This window comes from Pelophylax lessonae, assembly GCF_965119305.1.
Source record: "Pelophylax lessonae genome assembly, chromosome: 3".
Taxonomy (NCBI): Eukaryota; Metazoa; Chordata; class Amphibia; order Anura; family Ranidae; genus Pelophylax; species Pelophylax lessonae.
In genome coordinates, this window is record NC_138770.1 from 465490828 (window position 1) to 465503798 (window position 12971).

The following is a 12971-nucleotide window of genomic DNA, read 5'->3' on the forward strand; positions in this document are numbered from 1 at the left end:
CATGGTTTTTCTGGCAAAAAAAACCCAAAATAGATGCCAATGCATTTAAAAGTATAACATTTTAGTTCTTTATCCTCCTGCTCAATTTTCAATCTTAGAATGCACTTTTTGCGTCTATGTATATACGCACACGCATAAAATGCATGCCTTCAGATGCAGGATTTGTTGTTTTTATTTATGGATGTGAACACAGTGCATGTTCCCATTGAAGTCAATACACCTACTTTCAGATCCATAAATGAAAAACGCTTTGAATTGCCTTTTTTATTTTCACAGCCATGTGCATATACTCTTAAATAGGTTCAATGTACAATTTTTCCAAAATGAAGACCACATTCAAAGTTATAATTTTATTAGTTCATTAGTTAGGTTATTCCATTCTGCCCCTTTGAATTTTTTCATCACTATGGTAGAAAATAAAAATCAATTTCACACTACCAATTATTGCAAATTCAATAGAGTGCTCCATAAATTAAATTTATTAACACAATTCTACATAGCGTATGACACGCATTAGTCATGTTACCTGAATTCTGTACTGCACTCTGTATAGGAATTAGACAGAGCACAAAGGCTTATCCACTTTAAAGATCCCAATACATTATGATATCCTAATGCTGTCCAGGTTACTGCAATGTATAACTTCTTTACTATCCCCTGACAGCTGAGATCTCTTGTTACAGACTGTTACTTAGTATTACATTCCCATGGGAACAAAGGGCTGAAGTAGGAAGGTGAAGATCGACAGGAAATACTTAATTTCCCCATGCACAATAGCATTCTGTTTACACAAGAGATCAATGTGCTACCCCAATTTTTTTTTAATATGCAAGGAGTGCAGTGCATCATCTGCAACTGTGTATATATATATCTTATAAGCATGTAAATGCAAGGAATATATAATAATTATATATAACATTAAAAAATGCTGAAATTCACCCTGAAAATGTCAGAATGTAATGTGTATTGCATGTGTTCTGCACACTTAACATATGAATGGAGAGTCTGTCCAGGTACACTTCTCTCTATTGAATGGCCACACTACACAGCCATTTGTATATCTACATATACACCTTTATCCAAGCTATTAGCATAGCTGGCTGACCATTGCCAATTCAAACAGTAGCCCTGATTCCATTCTCTAAAGTAAAAGATGTAAATTTTTGCTTTTCCTGCTAAAGTATTACGTGAAATAGTATGTTGAAATTTAGGCAAACCTTGTGTCATTTAATACTTCTAAAAATAAGAAAACTTCAAGAAATATTAGCAGTGCATATTTCTATAACTATTCAGTAAATACATGTTAATGTATGTATATATGTGTTTACACCACTTACTATTTTTAACCCCTTTTAATCCCTATGATTTATCCATTCATTGTCCAGAATACTGAATATTTTTATGTCTCTTATTTAATTACAGCTGTGGCTATCAACTGTTTGAATAGCAACTAAAAACATTTTAAGATACTACATAAAGTATACTGTGTATTAATACCATTATTAATGGTTTGGAGGAGCAGGAACTTTGATACTCACCCCCCCGCCCCCCAGAATTTAAAAATATGGGGACTTGAAAGGTTCTCTTTCCTTTCTTGCAATGCATAAGGAGGTGATGGATGGATCAAATGAATACAGGGTGCTTAGGACTCTATAGACCACAATATCAAGAGTTTGTATCTTCCTTTCTGATAGCTGTTAAGGATTGACGTTTTATGTGTGAAATATAGTATTCTCTCCTCCTCCTAACTAGACAGATCTATTTGGTGGTCTTGTGTCCAACACTATAGTAACAGGAGGGGTTGGGTCTATACAAATCAGTAGCTTGTATAATATACAGAGGTTAAGCCTAGGTCCCCACTAATGCTGCTGCATATTCATGTGTTTTTTTATTGTGGTTTTTGTAGCATGTTGTTACATGTTTTTACACTTCTTGTATTTTTGTAAGAGGAGGAGAAGACTGATTGTTAATATTGATAATTTTGTTTAGTCTGTACCCTTGTGAACAGACTAGAATGTACTGCAAGGATTTGTGGTAGCATAATATCTCCTAAACCTATATGCCTGAGATCTTTCCTTAATGTTCCAATTAACACAGTCAATTACATTTTTCAGAATCTGTGGAGAAGAGCAACAGGTTTTGCACTTCCAACCAAGCCAAGTGGGCAAGGTCTAAGGTTTTTGTAATATTGTCCCCAGCCTCTCTGCTTCCACAAAGCCAACCTGGTTGTTGTGTATGAGCTGTTGGAGGCATACATGTTGGGATACAAAGCCAATATTCCTAAGAGCAGTGGTCAAGGTTCAACAAAGATATTTGATTGGTAGCTGGCACAGAGGTTCAGATCTTTACTCACCTTCAGAAGGACTGTAATGTGAGCATGGAGTAAATCAACACGTGGGGGGTTATCAGCAGCTAGTGAGTTACATGCTGCTAAGATGTGCTTGGCTAGGTGTCCCTGGAACTGTTTATTGTACAATCAAGGAAGGCTATCTGGCCCAGGGGCTTCACCTGTTTGGTGTTTGATATCACGCATGACTGATCCTCACCTGTAAAAGGGGGCTTCTACACTCTTCCTATTTGTTTAATTTAGGGAGCTTAAAGGAGGCAATATGGGCCCAAATCTGTTCTAGCAGGTGTAATGTCTGTTGAGAGAAATGTTGGCAAATTGTAAAATGATTTGTAGTAGCTTCTGAAGGCCTGAGAGATGTCCTGTAGAAGGTGGGTAGTTTTGCACGAATTTATTTGTGGGGTGTCGTTTTAGCCACACTTGTATTACCTGGCTCATAGAACGTAGGGTGGCATTTAGCCTTAGCTTTGCCCAGTAACAGTTCCTTTTGAGAATCCTAGGCCAGGGATATATTCGACTTGGTGTCCCTATCCTGGGTCTGTTAAAAACTAGTTGTAAGGTGGCAATAGTTTTTATCAACTGTTCTTGTCTAAGTATCCTCTTTCCTTAGTCTTGCACCATGTTTGATGAGGATCCTTCTGACAAAAAGTTTGTGGGTGGACCAGACCAAGCTGAGCTTTGACCAAGGGCTAGCATTGGTTTCACATGCATAGCGTAGAAGTTAGATCTTGTATCATTGTAAAAACTCCATTGTTTGTTTTGTGAAGGGATATTAGGGTGTAAAGTTGGATTGTGATAGTGATGTGGTTGGAGAATGTGATGTCGTTGATGGATGTAAAGGTCTCTTAGGAATGCCCTTATGTTTCAATAGGAAGCGGTCAATTTATAAATAAACTTTCTGTACTGCCTGAAAAATGTGTATTCTTCATTGGAGGAATGTTAGATGCACTGGATGTCACACAGTTTCCTTAGTACTTGACTAAGTAGTGGACTTACGAGTGAAAAAAAGGATTGGCAGGGGATGTTTTATCAAAGACCACGCAGGCCATGAGCAGCAAGAAAGGGGCTATATTCACCATCCAGTATGGAAGCAGTTGAAGTGCCAAGCAGCTTTGCCAAGCTTGCATTTTGGTGCTGGGCATGGGTCTGCTTGAGAGACATTTTTTTTTCTTCTGCTCCAACAACTTGGGGAAGGGAAACCTGGTGTGGGAAAGTTGCTACTGGAGAAAGTGGGTTGAGTGATGATGAGTACACCTTTTATTTTCAAGGCTTCACTCTGATAAAGGGCAGGGAGCCTATGACCATTGGATTGTATGCCTAATTATGGATTTTGATAGCCCTTCCCCTCTTATCCCCAGAGAAAGAAAAGGCCAATGAGGACTTAAGGAGGATTAACATAAGTGTTTCATCAAATGTGGTAGTTCCACAAAACTCAATTAGGTCTCCCTCGCAGTATCTTTCTCAGGTGCCAATATTTTTATTCAGTATGCATTGCTGTGCCTACCCAAGCTTGCTTGGTTTTGATAGGAACAGCCTTGGGAGGAAAATAAAATAATACAATATATATAAAAAAGTAAATCTGTAAATAATTTTTAACAAAAACGAAAATACAACATGAACTGTAGGAAGGGCGCTGTTTTTACCAGTTCTTTACCGTGTATGATTCATGGTCACTATTTTCTTTGCTTACCCCAAGTACTATGATATTAAACAGATTATAGGGGTTGCAATCCTCTGCAAACTCAAGAATATAACTTACGTTTTAGATTTTTTTGTAATATTTAAATTGCTGTCCCTGCATGGTCTGTATAAGAGGAATAAGAGGCTCTAATTTTACCTTCTCTTGCTCTTGTCTTCTAACCATTTTTTTCAATGCCAGTCCCCTTCCTGAGAACAAACATATTGATATGCAAATTTTTTAAATGCAACAAGGCAGAAATAGAGCCCCTTAAACATTTGTGTGTTTTTCATTTGTGGACATTACAGGAGATAGATAGATAGATAGATAGATAGATAGATAGATAGATAGATAGATAGATAGATAGATAGATAGATAGATAGATAGATAGATAGATAGATAGATAGATAGATAGATAGATAGATAGATAGCTGTCATTCTCCCTTAGATTATCACGGAGGCTATGCGATCCTGCTATATAGGATTGCATGTCTCTGTGATGATCTCACAAGTCACGCCCCCTGACAGTTAGAATCACACCCCTAGGGACACACTTAACCCTTTGATCACCAGTGAAGTTAACCCCTTCCCTGCCAGTGTCATTTTTACAGTAACAGTGCATATTTATAGCACTGATTACTGTAGTAATGTCACTGGTACCCCCAAAAGTGTCAAAAATGTCAGTTAGGGGTCCGAACTGTATGCCGCAATGGCGCAGTCCCGCAAAAAAAAAACAGATCGCCGCCATTACTAGTTTAAAAAAAAAAAACAATAAAAATGACATAAATCTTTCCCGTAGTTAGAAAACGCAATAACTTTTGTGCAAACCAATCAAAATACGCTTATTGTGATTTTTTTTAACAAAAATATGGAGCAGAAAACAAATTGGCCTAAAATGTTAAAACATTTAGATTTTTACTTTTTTTTTTTGAGAATTTCATATAAAAAATGTGAAAAATATTGATATTTTTTCAAAATTGACGCTCTTTTTTTGTTTATAGCGCAAAAAATAAAAATCGCACAGGTAATCAAATATCACCAAAATAAATCGCTGTTTGGGGGAAAAAAAGGATGCCAATTTCATTTGGGTAAAGCGTCGCATGACCGCGCAATTGTCCGTTAAAGTTACACAGTGCCGAATCACAAAATAGGGCCTGGTCATTGAGCAGCCAAATCCTCCGGGGCTAAAGTGGTTAAAGTCCCATTCAGTCCCCTGTTGTCCTCCATCTGTGCTCCTGGGGTTCACCCCAATTTGGTCCTCTGTCTTATTAGACCTGGAGGGGTGGAGATGTCCTAGGAAGACACACTGTGGGGTGATGTTTTCTTGTTTGTGCATATTATTTGGACGTAGGTGCCTGTTGAAAACATTGATGATTACGGCCATATACACAATTTCAATGAGATAGATAGATAGATAGATAGATAGATAGATAGATAGATAGATAGATAGATAGATAGATAGATAGATAGATAGATAGATAGATAGATAGATAGATAGATAGATAGATTCAGTCATAGCCAATTTCAAAGGTTCTGGAGAGATTACTAGAAGAAGAAGAATAGCATGCATCAACAAAGACAGCTTTCTTCTGACCAAAAAATTACTGTATTTCGGGGCTACTACTTTTGCCAGTCAAGCCACTTGAAAAAGTTTTTTCCAACTGTAGATTAGGGTGCTGCTGCTGCCTGTTTTGCTGTCAAAGTACAATATGACTGAGAATTTCTGTGGGAATGATGTTAAAGGGCACTGTGACCAAGAATATTCTTTGAAACCATACTGTTCTGAAACACGTTGTACATCTTTGAGGCACTCCTCACATATCTTATTTGAAAGATTTGTGTATTGTTCATGCCCGTCTTGAATCTACATGAACAGGACCCTGTCTTCGTTTGCCTAATAGCCCCAAAAGGGCCCAGAATCTACTAACAGAATTTGCCCCCCCCCCCCCATAGCTTTCAATATGATTCATTGCTAAATTTGGGTTTCATGAATTTCAAACAGGATTTGATGACCATAATGGCAGTTTGGCTCCCTCATTTCCTCTTTAGCTGGCATGCTGCTTGTAAGGATTTTAGGAGCTCCAATGCTGGCCATACACTTGGCAATTTCATGTGTTCAAAAGGGTTTTGATTAAAAAAAAAGAATGGAATTGAATGGTCCACAGTAATCTTTCACTCACAATTTTGATTGTTTCTCAGTTTTAAGTTACCAAAATATCAACATGGTGGATGTTAATTAGTAAAAAAGGCCGTTTGACTGAAATTCATTTTTACCATAATTTAAATTGTTAGGTCTGTTGAAGTGGAAAAAGATTGAAATCCATGGTGTGAGATTGTTGAGGATTTTAAAATTCCCTGTTTTTAATACAGAAATATGATGGTAAACAGGAAGTGGTGAGGAAAAAGCTAAACTTAATTTAGATACATATTATAGCACCTTTATCAACCTACCTAGCAGCAAAGAAGGACGGGGGAAAAAGAGTATCCAATAAACTGAAGTTATGTTTAATGCATTTATTTCATTTAGACTTTGTTCTTAAAAAGACCCTATGAAGTCACTAAAGATATAAAAACAGGTTTCTCTGCAAAAAAAAAAAAAAACAAACACATCTCCAGTGGCCTTTTTTCTCACCTCTCTTCCATTCTCTTCCCCATGGCTCTGTTCTTGGACCCGTCCTCTTCTTTATCTACACCGCCTCCCTTTGTCATTTGATAACCGCCCATGGCTTCCAATACCATCTATACGCAGATGACACTCAAATCTATCTGTCTACTCCTCACCTCACTCCTTCAGTCTCCTCTCGCATTGCTAACTTACTTACTGACATATCAACATGGATGTCGCACCACTTCCTCAAACTAAATCTCTCTAAAACTGAGCTGGTAATATTCCCTCCCGCCCGTGCCCCCCTACATGACTTTTCTATCAAAATTAGTTATGCAACCATCAATCCCTCCCCTCATGCCAGGGTAATAGGTGTAATCCTGGACTCTGACCTGTCCTTTCAGCTCCAAATCCAGTTATTGTCAAAAGCTTGTAGACTTCACCTCCGCAAAATCTCAAAAATTCGCCCCTTTTTAACAACTGAAACCACCAAGCTACTCATTCACTCCCTTGTTATTTCTCGTCTCGACTATTGCAACTCCCTTCTCATAGGCCTACCACTTCATATCTGTAAAGAAAAGCGCACGCAACCTCGGGCAATAACGCTTTAATAAAGGACAATAACACAGTACATTGGAATTGCACTCACACTTTTCCTTTAAGACAATCGCTTTACAGCATTCCAACAGGAGCTACTCGCTCCTCCCGTCCCTCCAGATGGTGACTCTGCGGTCTCCTCATCCGCGGCTGCCACCGCTGTATCCCCGCTCTCCTTCACTTCCTGTGTTGCCTGGTCACCGGATGCCGGTTCTAGTGCGCCTGCACACTATACCAACGTAATCTACGGCGCCTCAGGAGAGCCTCAGCCAAAGCCGGAGCCACAAGTTGTACGGAGCTGCGAGGTGGGGGATTCAAGACACGGGTGCACTGCCTCTGCTGTTACTACGGACAACGCGTTTCGGAGGCTGAGCCTCCTTCCTCAGGTCCCACCTTGCTTCCTGCTAACGCCCTTCCCTATATACCCGGGATACCATCGGCCCTAATTATATAGTTGTGTATTCTTAAAGGGGCCAGTAACCGATAATCCTTATCCACCTTGGCTGGGACGGGAGAAGCAAGGGGCTATCCACTTTTAAAAAACATATATTAAAAATACAGTTTAAGATACAATTTAAAATACAATTTAAAACAGTACAATACCAGCGCAGATATTAACCAGAGCTATTATAGATACATGTTTGGATATCACATTCCCTACATAGCAATGGTTGTCTCCTGCTTAAAATACATAAACGTATCCTAAAAGTATATCAGCATTTCCTAATACCAATAGTCGACAGATCATATTAATTCCACATTATCTCTCATCCATCTACCAAAATAATTTCATAAGTCAGGATAATACACATAATAAATAAAAAAAAAAAAAAACAAAAAAAAAAACAAAAAAAAAAAAAAAAGGATACTAGTCTCATTAAAATACAATAAAATAAGATTCAATTCCATATGGCACATATACAAATATCAATTAGTATATGAAAATACTACTCCATATAGGCCAACCAAATATACTACATGGCAGTTGTTTATATTTCTCATATATATATATATACACACACACACATGAGAAATACATATACCTACACATACCCATCGGTGGTGACACCCTGAGTATCCCCAAAAAAATATATAATATATATCTGCACAGCATTTGGTGTACTATGGGCGTTACATCGATGATGTAATAGTGATATGGGATGGTACAGCTGACAGGGCAGTAGAATTTGTGAACTACTGTAACACCAATCCGTATGGCATTAGGTTTACGCATGTACTAGATGCGAAGTCCCTTGTATTTTTGGATCTAGAATTGACCTGGAATGAAGAAGGGGCTATCACCTCCAAAACGCACTTTAAGGAAACAGCAGGTAACTCTTATTTACATTGGAAGAGCTGCCATTTGCCCAAATGGAAAGAAAACATACCCTACAGTCAATTCTGTAGGCTGCGTAGAAATTGCACAGATACTGAGCAATATCTGTTGCAAGCAAAAATTTTAGAGAAAAAATTTATGGAGAAAGGGTATGCTGTGCAGCACATACATAAAGCCAGAGATCGCTATATAGAAGGCTGTAGTAGCAAGGCAGCTGTGGAGAACGGTGCTCCCCGAGAGGTTATGTTTATTACAAAATTCAATAACCAACATTGGGCCATTAAGAGAGCTTTGCAGAAACATTGGCCTATTCTGCAGCAGGATGCAGCCTTGGGTAGAGTGCTCCCCAAAAAACCCAAAGTGGTGTTCAGGCGGGCTAGCAATGTAAAGAGTCTGGTTGCTCCAAGCAAAATAAAAAGTATGAAATGCCATAATAAAGCATCCACTATCCCAGTTCTCTTTAATATGGTAGGCTCCTACAAATGCAAGCAGAGCAGATGTAAGGCTTGTGCATTTATGCAACATGGCAAAAGTAGCTTTACATCAGTTGCAGGGCACACCTATAATATCAAACAATTCATTAGCTGTGGTACACAGTTTGTGGTCTATGGCTTGAGGTGCCCATGTGGCTTAATTTATGTTGGCAGGACAGTTAGAGCAATGCGCACCAGGTTTGGCGAACATCGCCGGTTTATTGAGCAGAAAAAAGACAAGCACAGCGTGCCAAGACACTTCTGTAAAGCGCATGGTGGGGATACTGCAGGCCTGGAACTATTTGGGATTGAAGCCATATCTATGACTCTCCCAGAAGGTGAAAGGTTTGCGATCCTGTGCAAGCAAGAAACATTCTGGATCTTTACGCTTGGGTCCATGTCGCCGGGTGGGCTCAATGAGGAGCTGGAAGTCAACACGATCATTTGACATATCAGTACGGGGGTGTGGGCATGGTAGAGTGGGTTCTAGCACATGCACATACACATGGTTACTAGGGGTAGGGAACATAGTCCCTGCCCGGCCATGTGTCTGTGAAGTGTGCACGGAGGCATACGCACATTCGTGTCCATACAACAATATCTGAGCAGCTGGGTATGAGAGTCGGTGTATATGTACAGATAAATATTATATATTTTTTTGGGGATACTCAGGGTGTCACCACCGATGGGTATGTGTAGGTATATGTATTTCTCATGTGTGTGTGTGTATATATATATATATGAGAAATATAAACAACTGCCATGTAGTATATTTGGTTGGCCTATATGGAGTAGTATTTTCATATACTAATTGATATTTGTATATGTGCCATATGGAATTGAATCTTATTTTATTGTATTTTAATGAGACTAGTATCCTTTTTTTTTTTTTTTTTTTTTTTTGTTTTTTTTTTTGTTTTTTTTTTATTTATTATGTGTATTATCCTGACTTATGAAATTATTTTGGTAGATGGATGAGAGATAATGTGGAATTAATATGATCTGTCGACTATTGGTATTAGGAAATGCTGATATACTTTTAGGATACGTTTATGTATTTTAAGCAGGAGACAACCATTGCTATGTAGGGAATGTGATATCCAAACATGTATCTATAATAGCTCTGGTTAATATCTGCGCTGGTATTGTACTGTTTTAAATTGTATTTTAAATTGTATCTTAAACTGTATTTTTAATATATGTTTTTTAAAAGTGGATAGCCCCTTGCTTCTCCCGTCCCAGCCAAGGTGGATAAGGATTATCGGTTACTGGCCCCTTTAAGAATACACAACTATATAATTAGGGCCGATGGTATCCCGGGTATATAGGGAAGGGCGTTAGCAGGAAGCAAGGTGGGACCTGAGGAAGGAGGCTCAGCCTCCGAAACGCGTTGTCCGTAGTAACAGCAGAGGCAGTGCACCCGTGTCTTGAATCCCCCACCTCGCAGCTCCGTACAACTTGTGGCTCCGGCTTTGGCTGAGGCTCTCCTGAGGCGCCGTAGATTACGTTGGTATAGTGTGCAGGCGCACTAGAACCGGCATCCGGTGACCAGGCAACACAGGAAGTGAAGGAGAGCGGGGATACAGCGGTGGCAGCCGCGGATGAGGAGACCGCAGAGTCACCATCTGGAGGGACGGGAGGAGCGAGTAGCTCCTGTTGGAATGCTGTAAAGCGATTGTCTTAAAGGAAAAGTGTGAGTGCAATTCCAATGTACTGTGTTATTGTCCTTTATTAAAGCGTTATTGCCCGAGGTTGCGTGCGCTTTTCTTTACAGATTTGAATTGTTTTGATCCGCCCCCCCCAGTGGAGTGAGAGAGGAGCAGCAGCAACCAGGACATTTCAGCCAAAAAAACATACAAACAAAGGAGGTGAACACATGGACAGCGCCATGGGCTGGTGAAGTACTCCTCTTTGTACTTGTCGCATATCAGCATGTGCAGGATCTGTCCTTTTTGATTGCTACCACTTCATAGGCTATCCCCTCTTTGGTCTATCATGAACGCTGCTGCCAGGCTTATCCACCTTACCAACCGCTCAGTGTCTGCCTCCCCTCTCTGCCAATCCCTACACTGGCTCCCGATTGCCCAGCGAATTAAATTCAAAATACTAACCACAACATACAAAGCCATTCACAACTCTGCCCCGAGCTACATCACCAATCTTGTCTCCAAATATCACCCAAACCGTCCTCTCCGCTCCTCTCAAGACCTCCTACTCTCAAGCTCCCTTGTCTCCTCCTCTCATGCTCGTCTCCAGGATTTCGCTACGGCCTCTCCCATCCCCTGGAATGCTCTACCTCAACCTGTACGGCTATCTCCTACTCTAGCTGCTTTCAGGCGATCCCTAAAAACCCATCTCTTCAGGGAAGCCTATCACACCGTCAACTAATCTGCCATTAGCTCATTCCCTACTCTTACAACCTCTTGTAACACCTGTTCCACCCCATTAGATTTTAAGCTCTTCAGGGCCCTCTTAATCCTCTTGTATTTTATTGTATTGTAAATGCACTGTCTCCCTCTAATATTGTAAAGCGCTGCGTAAACTGCTGGCACTATAGAAATCCTTAATAATAATAATAATAATTCCAGTTCTGCAGCCTCTGAAAGCCTTTTTGCATTCGGAAATGCCACTATGCATTGGTTGCTTCCTCTGGTCCCCTATGTCAATGCAGGACTAAGCAGTTAGGTAGGGGTCGGAGGTGAGTATACTCTGTATTTTATTGCATGGGAGTGCTAGCTTTAAATCTTTAGAGGCCTGACAGGGTCTTTTACCTTTGGAAAATGTTACATGTTCCACCTATTCCTAATGCTGCAAAAACCACAGCAAATCTGCTGATGGCTGGTGCAATGCTTTACAGGTTCAAAAAAATAATAATAATAATAAATACACATTTTTTTTACCTGCAAAACACACACACACAATCACAATACTGGTTTACCACTTCTGGACCAGAAGGATTTGCCCTCTTAATGACCAGGCCATATTTTGCGATTCAGTACTGCGTTACTTTAGCGGACAATTGCGTGGTCATGTGATGCTGTACCTAAATAGAATTGATGCCCTTTTTTCCCCCACAAATAGAGCTCTCTTTTGGTGGTATTTGATCACCTGTGCAATTTTTATTTATTGCGCAATAAACAAAAAAAGAGCGACAATTCTGAAAAAAAAAAAAAAACACAATATTTTTCACATTCTGCTATATAACAAAAAAAATAATTTAAAAATCTAAATTTTTTAACATTTTAGGCCAATTTGTTTTTTGCTACTTATTTTTGGTAAAAAAAAATCGCAATAAGCGTATTTTGATTGGTTATCGTGTCTACTAACTACAGGAAATATTTATGTCATTTTTATTGTATTTTTTTTTTTTTTTACTATTAATGGCGACGATCTGTGATTTATTGAGGGATGCAAAATTGCGGTGCACAGATTGGACCCCTGACTGACATTTTTTACACTTTTGGGGGGACCAGTGACATTACTACAGTAATCAGTGCTAAAAATATGCACTGTTACTGTAATAATGACATTGGCAGGGAAGGGGATAACATTGTGGGTGATCAAGGGGTTAAATGTGTGCCTAGGGGAGTGATTCTAATTGTGGGGGGGCATGGCTTGTGAAATGACCATAGAGACCTGCGATCCTATATAGAAGGATCACAGGGGCTCTATGATCATTCCAGGGAGAAGAACGGTCAGCTGTGTTTACAACAGCCGACCGTCCTTCTCTCTCAGTGGGGAACAATCGCGGGTGTCAGGCGGCAATTGAAGCCGCCTGCCCGCTGCATCAGCTTCCCCGCTGATGAGCCCTGGCTTCCTAAACGCGACCGACGTATACCTACGGCGGTTTGCGCAGGAGTGGCTGCCTACTGCAGTATAACTGCAGCGGGCGGTCGTAAAGTGGTTAAAAGATTTAAAACACCACCACTGAACCT